Below are 17160 nucleotides of genomic sequence, written 5' to 3'. Positions count from 1 at the left end.
GTTTTAACACAATGAGTCACTAGGCCTAATGAACAAGGACAAATGGTTCACACAATTAGTCACATGTACTAATGAACAAGTACATTTGTTTTAACACAACGAGTCACAAGGGCTAATGAACAAGGACAAATGGTTCACACAACGAGTCACATAGACTAATGAACAAGTACAATTGTTTAACATAACGAGTCACAAGGACTAATGAACAAGGACAAATGGTTCACACAACGAGTCACATTTACTAATAAACAAGGACAAATGGTTCACACAACGAGTCACATGAACTAATGAACAAGTACAATTGTTTTAACACAACGAGTCACAAGGACTAATGAACAAGGACAAATGGTTTACACAACGAGTCACAAGGACTAATGAACAAGGACAAATGGTTCGAACACGAGTCACATGGACTAATGAACAAGTACAATTGTTTAACACAACGAGTCACAAGGACTAATGAACAAGGACAAATGGTTCACACAACGAGTCACATTTACTAATAAACAAGGACAAATGGTTCACACAACGAGTCACAAGGGCTAATGAACAAGGACAAACGGTTCACACAACGAGTCACATGGACTAATGAACAAGTACAATTGTTTTAACACAACGAGTCACAAGGACTAATGAACAAGGACAAATGGTATACACAACGAGTCACAAGGACTAATGAACAAGGACAAATGGTTCACACAACAAGTCACATGGACTAATGAACAAGTACAATTGTTTAACACAACGAGTCACAAGGACTAATGAACAAGGACAAATTGTTCACACAACAAGTGACATGGACTAATGAACAATTACAATTGTTTAACACAACGAGTCACATGGACTAATGAACAAGGATAAATGGTTCACACAACGAGTCACATGGACTAATGAACAATTACAATTGTTTTAACACAACGAGTCACAAGGGCTAATGAACAAGGACAAATGGTTCGCACAACGAGTCACATGGACTAATGAACAAGTACAATTGTTTAACACAACGAGTCACAAGGACTAATGAACAAGGACAAATGGTTCACACAACGAGTCACATTTACTAATAAACAAGGACAAATGGTTCACACAACGAGTCACATGGACTAATGAACAAGGACAAATGGTTCACACAACGAGTCACATTTACTAATAAACAAGGATAAATGGTTCACACAACGAGTCACATGGACTAATGAACAAGTACAATTGTTTTAACACAACGAGTCACAAGGACTAATGAACAAGGACAAATGGTTTACACAACGAGTCACAAGGACTAATGAACAAGGACAAATGGTTCAGAACACGAGTCACATGGACTAATGAACAAGTACAATTGTTTAACACAACGAGTCACAAGGACTAATGAACAAGGACTAATGAACAAGGACAAATGGTTCACACAACGAGTCACATTTACTAATAAACAAGGACAAATGGTTCACACAACGAGTCACAAGGGCTAATGAACAAGGACAAACGGTTCACACAACGAGTCACATGGACTAATGAACAAGTACAATTGTTTTAACACAACGAGTCACAAGGACTAATGAACAAGGACAAATGATATACACAACGAGACACAAGGACTAATGAACAAGGACAAATGGTTCACACAACGAGTCACATGGACTAATGAACAAGTACAATTGTTTAACACAACGAGTCACAAGGACTAATGAACAAGGACAAATGGTTCACAGAACAAGTGACATGGACTAATGAACAATTACAATTGTTTAACACAACGAGTCACATGGACTAATGAACAAGGATAAATGGTTCACACAACGAGTCACATGGACTAATGAACAATTACAATTGTTTTAACACAACGAGTCACAAGGGCTAATGAACAAGGACAAATGGTTCACACAACGAGTCACATGGACTAATGAACAATTACAATTGTTTTAACACAACGAGTCACAAGGACTAATGAACAAGGACAAATGGTTTACACAACGAATCAAAAGGACTAATGAACAAGGACAAATGGTTCACACAACGAGTCACATGGACTAATGAACAAGTACAATTGTTTAACACAACGAGTCACAAGGACTAATGAACAAGGACAAATGGTTCACACAACAAGTGACATGGACTAATGAACAATTACAATTGTTTAACACAACGAGTCACATGGACTAATGAACAAGGATAAATGGTTCACACAACGAGTCACATGGACTAATGAACAATTACAATTGTTTTAACACAACGAGTCACAAGGGCTAATGAACAACGACAAATGGTTCACACAACGAGTCACATGGACTAATGAACAATTACAATTGTTTTAACACAACGAGTCACAAGGACTAATGAGCAAGGACAAATGGTTTACACAACGAATCAAAAGGACTAATGAACAAGGACAAATGGTTCACACAACGAGTCACATGGACTAATGAACAAGTACAATTGTTTAACACAACGAGTCACAAGGACTAATGAACAAGGACAAATGGTTCACACAACAAGTGACATGGACTAATGAACAATTACAATTGTTTAACACAACGAGTGACATGGACTAATGAACAAGGATAAATGGTTCACACAACGAGTCACATGGACTAATGAACAATTACAATTGTTTTAACACAACGAGTCACAAGGGCTAATGAACAAGGACAAATGGTTCACACAACGAGTCACATGGACTAATGAACAAGTACAATTGTTTAACACAACGAGTCACAAGGACTAATGAACAAGGACAAATGGTTCACACAACGAGTCACATTTACTAATAAACAAGGACAAATGGTTCACACAACGAGTCACATGGACTAATGAACAAGTACAATTGTTTTAACACAACGAGTCACAAGGACTAATGAACAAGGACAAATGGTTTACACAACGAGTCACAAGGATTAATGAACAAGGACAAATGGTTGAAACAACGAGTCACATGGACTAATGAACAAGTACAATTGTTTAACACAACGAGTCACAAGGACTAATGAACAAGGACAAATGGTTCACACAACGAGTCACATTTACTAATAAACAAGGACAAATGGTTCACACAACGAGTCACAAGGGCTAATGAACAAGGACAAACGGTTCACACAACGAGTCACATGGACTAATGAACAAGTACAATTGTTTTAACACAACGAGTCACAAGGACTAATGAACAAGGACAAATGATATACACAACGAGACACAAGGACTAATGAACAAGGACAAATGGTTCACACAACGAGTCACATGGACTAATGAACAAGTACAATTGTTTAACACAACGAGTCACAAGGACTAATGAACAAGGACAAATGGTTCACGTAACAAGTGACATGGACTAATGAACAATTACAATTGTTTAACACAACGAGTCACATGGACTAATGAACAAGGATAAATGGTTCACACAACGAGTCACATGGACTAATGAACAATTACAATTGTTTTAACACAACGAGTCACAAGGGCTAATGAACAAGGACAAATGGTTCACACAACGAGTCACATGGACTAATGAACAAATACAATTGTTTAACACAACGAGTCACAAGGACTAATGAACAAGGACAAATGGTTCACACAACGAGTCACATTTACTAATAAACAAGGACAAATGGTTCACACAACGAGTCACATGGACTAATGAACAAGTACAATTGTTTTAACACAACGAGTCACAAGGACTAATGAACAAGGACAAATGGTTTACACAACGAATCACAAGGACTAATGAACAAGGACAAATGGTTCACAGAACGAGTGACATGGACTAATGAACAAGTACAATTGTTTAACACAACGAGTCACAAGGACTAATGAACAAGGACAAATGGTTCACACAACAAGTGACATGGACTAATGAACAATTACAATTGTTTAACACAACGAGTCACATGGACTAATGAACAAGGATAAATGGTTCACACAACGAGTCACATGGACTAATGAACAATTACAATTGTTTTAACACAACGAGTCACAAGGGCTAATGAACAAGGACAAATGGTTCACACAACGAGTCACATGGACTAATGAACAATTACAATTGTTTTAACACAACGAGTCACAAGGACTAATGAACAAGGACAAATGGTTTACACAACGAATCAAAAGGACTAATGAACAAGGACAAATGGTTCACACAACGAGTCACATGGACTAATGAACAAGTACAATTGTTTAACACAATGAGTCACAAGGACTAATGAACAAGGACAAATGGTTCACACAACAAGTGACATGGACTAATGAACAATTACAATTGTTTAACACAACGAGTGACATGGACTAATGAACAAGGATAAATGGTTCACACAACGAGTCACATGGACTAATGAACAATTACAATTGTTTTAACACAACGAGTCACAAGGGCTAATGAACAAGGACAAATGGTTCACACAACGAGTCACATGGACTAATGAACAAGTACAATTGTTTAACACAACGAGTCACAAGGACTAATGAACAAGGACAAATGGTTCACACAACGAGTCACATTTACTAATAAACAAGGACAAATGGTTCACACAACGAGTCACATGGACTAATGAACAAGTACAATTGTTTTAACACAACGAGTCACAAGGACTAATGAACAAGGACAAATGGTTTACACAACGAGTCACAAGGACTAATGAACAAGGACAAATGGTTGTAACACGAGTCACATGGACTAATGAACAAGTACAATTGTTTAACACAACGAGTCACAAGGACTAATGAACAAGGACAAATGGTTCACACAACGAGTCACATTTACTAATAAACAAGGACAAATGGTTCACACAACGAGTCACAAGGGCTAATGAACAAGGACAAACGGTTCACACAACGAGTCACATGGACTAATGAACAAGTACAATTGTTTTAACACAACGAGTCACAAGGACTAATGAACAAGGACAAATGGTTCACACAACAAGTGACATGGACTAATGAACAATTACAATTGTTTTAACACAACGAGTCACTAGGACTAATGAAAAAGGACAAATGGTTTACACAACGAGTCACAAGGACTAATGAATAAGTACAATTGTTTTAACACAATGAGTCACTAGGCCTAATGAACAAGGACAAATGGTTCACACAATTAGTCACATGTACTAATGAACAAGTACATTTGTTTTAACACAACGAGTCACAAGGGCTAATGAACAAGGAGAAATGGTTCACACAACGAGTCACATAGACTAATGAACAAGTACAATTGTTTAACATAACGAGTCACAAGGACTAATGAACAAGGACAAATGGTTCACACAACGAGTCACATTTACTAATAAACAAGGACAAATGGTTCACACAACGAGTCACATGAACTAATGAACAAGTACAATTGTTTTAACACAACGAGTCACAAGGACTAATGAACAAGGACAAATGGTTTACACAACGAGTCACAAGGACTAATGAACAAGGACAAATGGTTCAGAACACGAGTCACATGGACTAATGAACAAGTACAATTGTTTAACACAACGAGTCACAAGGACTAATGAACAAGGACAAATGATATACACAACGAGACACAAGGACTAATGAACAAGGACAAATGGTTCACACAACGAGTCACATGGACTAATGAACAAGTACAATTGTTTAACACAACGAGTCACAAGGACTAATGAACAAGGACAAATGGTTCACAGAACAAGTGACATGGACTAATGAACAATTACAATTGTTTAACACAACGAGTCACATGGACTAATGAACAAGGATAAATGGTTCACACAACGAGTCACATGGACTAATGAACAATTACAATTGTTTTAACACAACGAGTCACAAGGGCTAATGAACAAGGACAAATGGTTCACACAACGAGTCACATGGACTAATGAACAAATACAATTGTTTAACACAACGAGTCACAAGGACTAATGAACAAGGACAAATGGTTCACACAACGAGTCACATTTACTAATAAACAAGGACAAATGGTTCACACAACGAGTCACATGGACTAATGAACAAGTACAATTGTTTTAACACAACGAGTCACAAGGACTAATGAACAAGGACAAATGGTTTACACAACGAATCACAAGGACTAATGAACAAGGACAAATGGTTCCGTAACGAGTGACATGGACTAATGAACAAGTACAATTGTTTAACACAACGAGTCACAAGGACTAATGAACAAGGACAAATGGTTCACACAACAAGTGACATGGACTAATGAACAATTACAATTGTTTAACACAACGAGTCACATGGACTAATGAACAAGGATAAATGGTTCACACAACGAGTCACATGGACTAATGAACAATTACAATTGTTTTAACACAACGAGTCACAAGGGCTAATGAACAAGGACAAATGGTTCACACAACGAGTCACATGAACTAATGAACAATTACAATTGTTTTAACACAACGAGTCACAAGGACTAATGAACAAGGACAAATGGTTTACACAACGAATCAAAAGGACTAATGAACAAGGACAAATGGTTCACACAACGAGTCACATGGACTAATGAACAAGTACAATTGTTTAACACAATGAGTCACAAGGACTAATGAACAAGGACAAATGGTTCACACAACAAGTGACATGGACTAATGAACAATTACAATTGTTTAACACAACGAGTGACATGGACTAATGAACAAGGATAAATGGTTCACACAACGAGTCACATGGACTAATGAACAATTACAATTGTTTTAACACAACGAGTCACAAGGGCTAATGAACAAGGACAAATGGTTCACACAACGAGTCACATGGACTAATGAACAAGTACAATTGTTTAACACAACGAGTCACAAGGACTAATGAACAAGGACAAATGGTTCACACAACGAGTCACATTTACTAATAAACAAGGACAAATGGTTCACACAACGAGTCACATGGACTAATGAACAAGTACAATTGTTTTAACACAACGAGTCACAAGGACTAATGAACAAGGACAAATGGTTTACACAACGAGTCACAAGGACTAATGAACAAGGACAAATGGTTCAGAACACGAGTCACATGGACTAATGAACAAGTACAATTGTTTAACACAACGAGTCACAAGGACTAATGAACAAGGACAAATGGTTCACACAACGAGTCACATTTACTAATAAACAAGGACAAATGGTTCACACAACGAGTCACAAGGGCTAATGAACAAGGACAAACGGTTCACACAACGAGTCACATGGACTAATGAACAAGTACAATTGTTTTAACACAACGAGTCACAAGGACTAATGAACAAGGACAAATGGTTCACACAACAAGTGACATGGACTAATGAACAATTACAATTGTTTTAACACAACGAGTCACTAGGACTAATGAAAAAGGACAAATGGTTTACACAACGAGTCACAAGGACTAATGAATAAGTACAATTGTTTTAACACAATGAGTCACTAGGCCTAATGAACAAGGACAAATGGTTCACACAATTAGTCACATGTACTAATGAACAAGTACATTTGTTTTAACACAACGAGTCACAAGGGCTAATGAACAAGGAGAAATGGTTCACACAACGAGTCACATAGACTAATGAACAAGTACAATTGTTTAACATAACGAGTCACAAGGACTAATGAACAAGGACAAATGGTTCACACAACGAGTCACATTTACTAATAAACAAGGACAAATGGTTCACACAACGAGTCACATGAACTAATGAACAAGTACAATTGTTTTAACACAACGAGTCACAAGGACTAATGAACAAGGACAAATGGTTTACACAACGAGTCACAAGGACTAATGAACAAGGACAAATGGTTCGAACACGAGTCACATGGACTAATGAACAAGTACAATTGTTTAACACAACGAGTCACAAGGACTAATGAACAAGGACAAATGGTTCACACAACGAGTCACATTTACTAATAAACAAGGACAAATGGTTCACACAACGAGTCACAAGGGCTAATGAACAAGGACAAACGGTTCACACAACGAGTCACATGGACTAATGAACAAGTACAATTGTTTTAACACAACGAGTCACAAGGACTAATGAACAAGGACAAATGGTATACACAACGAGTCACAAGGACTAATGAACAAGGACAAATGGTTCACACAACAAGTCACATGGACTAATGAACAAGTACAATTGTTTAACACAACGAGTCACAAGGACTAATGAACAAGGACAAATTGTTCACACAACAAGTGACATGGACTAATGAACAATTACAATTGTTTAACACAACGAGTCACATGGACTAATGAACAAGGATAAATGGTTCACACAACGAGTCACATGGACTAATGAACAATTACAATTGTTTTAACACAACGAGTCACAAGGGCTAATGAACAAGGACAAATGGTTCACACAACGAGTCACATGGACTAATGAACAAGTACAATTGTTTAACACAACGAGTCACAAGGACTAATGAACAAGGACAAATGGTTCACACAACGAGTCACATTTACTAATAAACAAGGACAAATGGTTCACACAACGAGTCACATGGACTAATGAACAAGGACAAATGGTTCACACAACGAGTCACATTTACTAATAAACAAGGATAAATGGTTCACACAACGAGTCACATGGACTAATGAACAAGTACAATTGTTTTAACACAACGAGTCACAAGGACTAATGAACAAGGACAAATGGTTTACACAACGAGTCACAAGGACTAATGAACAAGGACAAATGGTTCAGAACACGAGTCACATGGACTAATGAACAAGTACAATTGTTTAACACAACGAGTCACAAGGACTAATGAACAAGGACAAATGGTTCACACAACGAGTCACATTTACTAATAAACAAGGACAAATGGTTCACACAATGAGTCACAAGGGCTAATGAACAAGGACAAACGGTTCACACAACGAGTCACATGGACTAATGAACAAGTACAATTGTTTTAACACAACGAGTCACAAGGACTAATGAACAAGGACAAATGATATACACAACGAGACACAAGGACTAATGAACAAGGACAAATGGTTCACACAACGAGTCACATGGACTAATGAACAAGTACAATTGTTTAACACAACGAGTCACAAGAACTAATGAACAAGGACAAATGGTTCACAGAACAAGTGACATGGACTAATGAACAATTACAATTGTTTAACACAACGAGTCACATGGACTAATGAACTAGGATAAATGGTTCACACAACGAGTCACATGGACTAATGAACAATTACAATTGTTTTAACACAACGAGTCACAAGGGCTAATGAACAAGGACAAATGGTTCACACAACGAGTCACATGGACTAATGAACAAATACAATTGTTTAACACAACGAGTCACAAGGACTAATGAACAAGGACAAATGGTTCACACAACGAGTCACATTTACTAATAAACAAGGACAAATGGTTCACACAACGAGTCACATGGACTAATGAACAAGTACAATTGTTTTAACACAACGAGTCACAAGGACTAATGAACAAGGACAAATGGTTTACACAACGAATCACAAGGACTAATGAACAAGGACAAATGGTTCACAGAACGAGTGACATGGACTAATGAACAAGTACAATTGTTTAACACAACGAGTCACAAGGACTAATGAACAAGGACAAATGGTTCACACAACAAGTGACATGGACTAATGAACAATTACAATTGTTTAACACAACGAGTCACATGGACTAATGAACAAGGATAAATGGTTCACACAACGAGTCACATGGACTAATGAACAAGTACAATTGTTTAACACAACGAGTCACAAGGACTAATGAACAAGGACAAATGGTTCACACAACGAGTCACATTTACTAATAAACAAGGACAAATGGTTCACACAACGAGTCACATGGACTAATGAACAAGTACAATTGTTTTAACACAACGAGTCACAAGGACTAATGAACAAGGACAAATGGTTTACACAACGAGTCACAAGGACTAATGAACAAGGACAAATGGTTCAGAACACGAGTCACATGGACTAATGAACAAGTACAATTGTTTAACACAACGAGTCACAAGGACTAATGAACAAGGACAAATGGTTCACACAACGAGTCACATTTACTAATAAACAAGGACAAATGGTTCACACAACGAGTCACAAGGGCTAATGAACAAGGACAAACGGTTCACACAACGAGTCACATGGACTAATGAACAAGTACAATTGTTTTAACACAACGAGTCACAAGGACTAATGAACAAGGACAAATGGTTTACACAACGAGTCACAAGGACTAATGAACAAGGACAAATGGTTGAACACGAGTCACATGGACTAATGAACAAGTACAATTGTTTAACACAACGAGTCACAAGGACTAATGAACAAGGACAAATGGTTCACACAACGAGTCACATTTACTAATAAACAAGGACAAATGGTTCACACAATGAGTCACAAGGGCTAATGAACAAGGACAAACGGTTCACACAACGAGTCACATGGACTAATGAACAAGTACAATTGTTTTAACACAACGAGTCACAAGGACTAATGAACAAGGACAAATGATATACACAACGAGACACAAGGACTAATGAACAAGGACAAATGGTTCACACAACGAGTCACATGGACTAATGAACAAGTACAATTGTTTAACACAACGAGTCACAAGAACTAATGAACAAGGACAAATGGTTCACAGAACAAGTGACATGGACTAATGAACAATTACAATTGTTTAACACAACGAGTCACATGGACTAATGAACTAGGATAAATGGTTCACACAACGAGTCACATGGACTAATGAACAATTACAATTGTTTTAACACAACGAGTCACAAGGGCTAATGAACAAGGACAAATGGTTCACACAACGAGTCACATGGACTAATGAACAAATACAATTGTTTAACACAACGAGTCACAAGGACTAATGAACAAGGACAAATGGTTCACACAACGAGTCACATTTACTAATAAACAAGGACAAATGGTTCACACAACGAGTCACATGGACTAATGAACAAGTACAATTGTTTTAACACAACGAGTCACAAGGACTAATGAACAAGGACAAATGGTTTACACAACGAATCACAAGGACTAATGAACAAGGACAAATGGTTCACGTAAGCGAGTGACATGGACTAATGAACAAGTACAATTGTTTAACACAACGAGTCACAAGGACTAATGAACAAGGACAAATGGTTCACACAACAAGTGACATGGACTAATGAACAATTACAATTGTTTAACACAACGAGTCACATGGACTAATGAACAAGGATAAATGGTTCACACAACGAGTCACATGGACTAATGAACAAGTACAATTGTTTAACACAACGAGTCACAAGGACTAATGAACAAGGACAAATGGTTCACACAACGAGTCACATTTACTAATAAACAAGGACAAATGGTTCACACAACGAGTCACATGGACTAATGAACAAGTACAATTGTTTTAACACAACGAGTCACAAGGACTAATGAACAAGGACAAATGGTTTACACAACGAGTCACAAGGACTAATGAACAAGGACAAATGGTTCAGAACACGAGTCACATGGACTAATGAACAAGTACAATTGTTTAACACAACGAGTCACAAGGACTAATGAACAAGGACAAATGGTTCACACAACGAGTCACATTTACTAATAAACAAGGACAAATGGTTCACACAACGAGTCACAAGGGCTAATGAACAAGGACAAACGGTTCACACAACGAGTCACATGGACTAATGAACAAGTACAATTGTTTTAACACAACGAGTCACAAGGACTAATGAACAAGGACAAATGGTTCACACAACAAGTGACATGGACTAATGAACAATTACAATTGTTTTAACACAACGAGTCACTAGGACTAATGAAAAAGGACAAATGGTTTACACAACGAGTCACAAGGACTAATGAATAAGTACAATTGTTTTAACACAATGAGTCACTAGGCCTAATGAACAAGGACAAATGGTTCACACAATTAGTCACATGTACTAATGAACAAGTACATTTGTTTTAACACAACGAGTCACAAGGGCTAATGAACAAGGACAAATGGTTCACACAACGAGTCACATAGACTAATGAACAAGTACAATTGTTTAACATAACGAGTCACAAGGACTAATGAACAAGGACAAATGGTTCACACAACGAGTCACATTTACTAATAAACAAGGACAAATGGTTCACACAACGAGTCACATGAACTAATGAACAAGTACAATTGTTTTAACACAACGAGTCACAAGGACTAATGAACAAGGACAAATGGTTTACACAACGAGTCACAAGGACTAATGAACAAGGACAAATGGTTCAGAACACGAGTCACATGGACTAATGAACAAGTACAATTGTTTAACACAACGAGTCACAAGGACTAATGAACAAGGACAAATGGTTCACACAACGAGTCACATTTACTAATAAACAAGGACAAATGGTTCACACAACGAGTCACAAGGGCTAATGAACAAGGACAAACGGTTCACACAACGAGTCACATGGACTAATGAACAAGTACAATTGTTTTAACACAACGAGTCACAAGGACTAATGAACAAGGACAAATGGTATACACAACGAGTCACAAGGACTAATGAACAAGGACAAATGGTTCACACAACAAGTCACATGGACTAATGAACAAGTACAATTGTTTAACACAACGAGTCACAAGGACTAATGAACAAGGACAAATTGTTCACACAACAAGTGACATGGACTAATGAACAATTACAATTGTTTAACACAACGAGTCACATGGACTAATGAACAAGGATAAATGGTTCACACAACGAGTCACATGGACTAATGAACAATTACAATTGTTTTAACACAACGAGTCACAAGGGCTAATGAACAAGGACAAATGGTTCACACAACGAGTCACATGGACTAATGAACAAGTACAATTGTTTAACACAACGAGTCACAAGGACTAATGAACAAGGACAAATGGTTCACACAACGAGTCACATTTACTAATAAACAAGGACAAATGGTTCACACAACGAGTCACATGGACTAATGAACAAGGACAAATGGTTCACACAACGAGTCACATTTACTAATAAACAAGGATAAATGGTTCACACAACGAGTCACATGGACTAATGAACAAGTACAATTGTTTTAACACAACGAGTCACAAGGACTAATGAACAAGGACAAATGGTTTACACAACGAGTCACAAGGACTAATGAACAAGGACAAATGGTTGAACACGAGTCACATGGACTAATGAACAAGTACAATTGTTTAACACAACGAGTCACAAGGACTAATGAACAAGGACAAATGGTTCACACAACGAGTCACATTTACTAATAAACAAGGACAAATGGTTCACACAATGAGTCACAAGGGCTAATGAACAAGGACAAACGGTTCACACAACGAGTCACATGGACTAATGAACAAGTACAATTGTTTTAACACAACGAGTCACAAGGACTAATGAACAAGGACAAATGATATACACAACGAGACACAAGGACTAATGAACAAGGACAAATGGTTCACACAACGAGTCACATGGACTAATGAACAAGTACAATTGTTTAACACAACGAGTCACAAGAACTAATGAACAAGGACAAATGGTTCACAGAACAAGTGACATGGACTAATGAACAATTACAATTGTTTAACACAACGAGTCACATGGACTAATGAACTAGGATAAATGGTTCACACAACGAGTCACATGGACTAATGAACAATTACAATTGTTTTAACACAACGAGTCACAAGGGCTAATGAACAAGGACAAATGGTTCACACAACGAGTCACATGGACTAATGAACAAATACAATTGTTTAACACAACGAGTCACAAGGACTAATGAACAAGGACAAATGGTTCACACAACGAGTCACATTTACTAATAAACAAGGACAAATGGTTCACACAACGAGTCACATGGACTAATGAACAAGTACAATTGTTTTAACACAACGAGTCACAAGGACTAATGAACAAGGACAAATGGTTTACACAACGAATCACAAGGACTAATGAACAAGGACAAATGGTTCACAGAACGAGTGACATGGACTAATGAACAAGTACAATTGTTTAACACAACGAGTCACAAGGACTAATGAACAAGGACAAATGGTTCACACAACAAGTGACATGGACTAATGAACAATTACAATTGTTTAACACAACGAGTCACATGGACTAATGAACAAGGATAAATGGTTCACACAACGAGTCACATGGACTAATGAACAAGTACAATTGTTTAACACAACGAGTCACAAGGACTAATGAACAAGGACAAATGGTTCACACAACGAGTCACATTTACTAATAAACAAGGACAAATGGTTCACACAACGAGTCACATGGACTAATGAACAAGTACAATTGTTTTAACACAACGAGTCACAAGGACTAATGAACAAGGACAAATGGTTTACACAACGAATCACAAGGACTAATGAACAAGGACAAATGGTTCACACAACGAGTCACATGGACTAATGAACAAGTACAATTGTTTAACACAACGAGTCACAAGGACTAATGAACAAGGACAAATGGTTCACACAACAAGTGACATGGACTAATGAACAATTACAATTGTTTTAACACAACGAGTCACTAGGACTAATGAAAAAGGACAAATGGTTTACACAACGAGTCACAAGGACTAATGAATAAGTACAATTGTTTTAACACAATGAGTCACTAGGCCTAATGAACAAGGACAAATGGTTCACACAATTAGTCACATGTACTAATGAACAAGTACATTTGTTTTAACACAACGAGTCACAAGGGCTAATGAACAAGGACAAATGGTTCACACAACGAGTCACATAGACTAATGAACAAGTACAATTGTTTAACATAACGAGTCACAAGGACTAATGAACAAGGACAAATGGTTCACACAACGAGTCACATTTACTAATAAACAAGGACAAATGGTTCACACAACGAGTCACATGAACTAATGAACAAGTACAATTGTTTTAACACAACGAGTCACAAGGACTAATGAACAAGGACAAATGGTTTACACAACGAGTCACAAGGACTAATGAACAAGGACAAATGGTTCAGAACACGAGTCACATGGACTAATGAACAAGTACAATTGTTTAACACAACGAGTCACAAGGACTAATGAACAAGGACAAATGGTTCACACAACGAGTCACATTTACTAATAAACAAGGACAAATGGTTCACACAACGAGTCACAAGGGCTAATGAACAAGGACAAACGGTTCACACAACGAGTCACATGGACTAATGAACAAGTACAATTGTTTTAACACAACGAGTCACAAGGACTAATGAACAAGGACAAATGGTATACACAAAGAGTCACAAGGACTAATGAACAAGGACAAATGGTTCACACAACAAGTCACATGGACTAATGAACAAGTACAATTGTTTAACACAACGAGTCACAAGGACTAAAGAACAAGGACAAATTGTTCACACAACAAGTGACATGGACTAATGAACAATTACAATTGTTTAACACAACGAGTCACATGGACTAATGAACAAGGATAAATGGTTCACACAACGAGTCACATGGACTAATGAACAATTACAATTGTTTTAACACAACGAGTCACAAGGGCTAATGAACAAGGACAAATGGTTCACACAACGAGTCACATGGACTAATGAACAAGTACAATTGTTTAACACAACGAGTCACAAGGACTAATGAACAAGGACAAATGGTTCACACAACGAGTCACATTTACTAATAAACAAGGACAAATGGTTCACACAACGAGTCACATGGACTAATGAACAAGGACAAATGGTTCACACAACGAGTCACATTTACTAATAAACAAGGATAAATGGTTCACACAACGAGTCACATGGACTAATGAACAAGTACAATTGTTTTAACACAACGAGTCACAAGGACTAATGAACAAGGACAAATGGTTTACACAACGAGTCACAAGGACTAATGAACAAGGACAAATGGTTGTAACACGAGTCACATGGACTAATGAACAAGTACAATTGTTTAACACAACGAGTCACAAGGACTAATGAACAAGGACAAATGGTTCACACAACGAGTCACATTTACTAATAAACAAGGACAAATGGTTCACACAATGAGTCACAAGGGCTAATGAACAAGGACAAACGGTTCACACAACGAGTCACATGGACTAATGAACAAGTACAATTGTTTTAACACAACGAGTCACAAGGACTAATGAACAAGGACAAATGATATACACAACGAGACACAAGGACTAATGAACAAGGACAAATGGTTCACACAACGAGTCACATGGACTAATGAACAAGTACAATTGTTTAACACAACGAGTCACAAGAACTAATGAACAAGGACAAATGGTTCACAGAACAAGTGACATGGACTAATGAACAATTACAATTGTTTAACACAACGAGTCACATGGACTAATGAACTAGGATAAATGGTTCACACAACGAGTCACATGGACTAATGAACAATTACAATTGTTTTAACACAACGAGTCACAAGGGCTAATGAACAAGGACAAATGGTTCACACAACGAGTCACATGGACTAATGAACAAATACAATTGTTTAACACAACGAGTCACAAGGACTAATGAACAAGGACAAATGGTTCACACAACGAGTCACATTTACTAATAAACAAGGACAAATGGTTCACACAACGAGTCACATGGACTAATGAACAAGTACAATTGTTTTAACACAACGAGTCACAAGGACTAATGAACAAGGACAAATGGTTTACACAACGAATCACAAGGACTAATGAACAAGGACAAATGGTTCACAGAACGAGTGACATGGACTAATGAACAAGTACAATTGTTTAACACAACGAGTCACAAGGACTAATGAACAAGGACAAATGGTTCACACAACAAGTGACATGGACTAATGAACAATTACAATTGTTTAACACAACGAGTCACATGGACTAATGAACAAGGATAAATGGTTCACACAACGAGTCACATGGACTAATGAACAAGTACAATTGTTTAACACAACGAGTCACAAGGACTAATGAACAAGGACAAATGGTTCACACAACGAGTCACATTTACTAATAAACAAGGACAAATGGTTCACACAACGAGTCACATGGACTAATGAACAAGTACAATTGTTTTAACACAACGAGTCACAAGGACTAATGAACAAGGACAAATGGTTTACACAACGAATCACAAGGACTAATGAACAAGGACAAATGGTTCACACAAC

This window comes from Silene latifolia, chromosome 9, assembly GCF_048544455.1.
Source record: "Silene latifolia isolate original U9 population chromosome 9, ASM4854445v1, whole genome shotgun sequence".
Taxonomy (NCBI): Eukaryota; Viridiplantae; Streptophyta; class Magnoliopsida; order Caryophyllales; family Caryophyllaceae; genus Silene; species Silene latifolia.
This window is presented reverse-complemented; position numbering follows the sequence as displayed.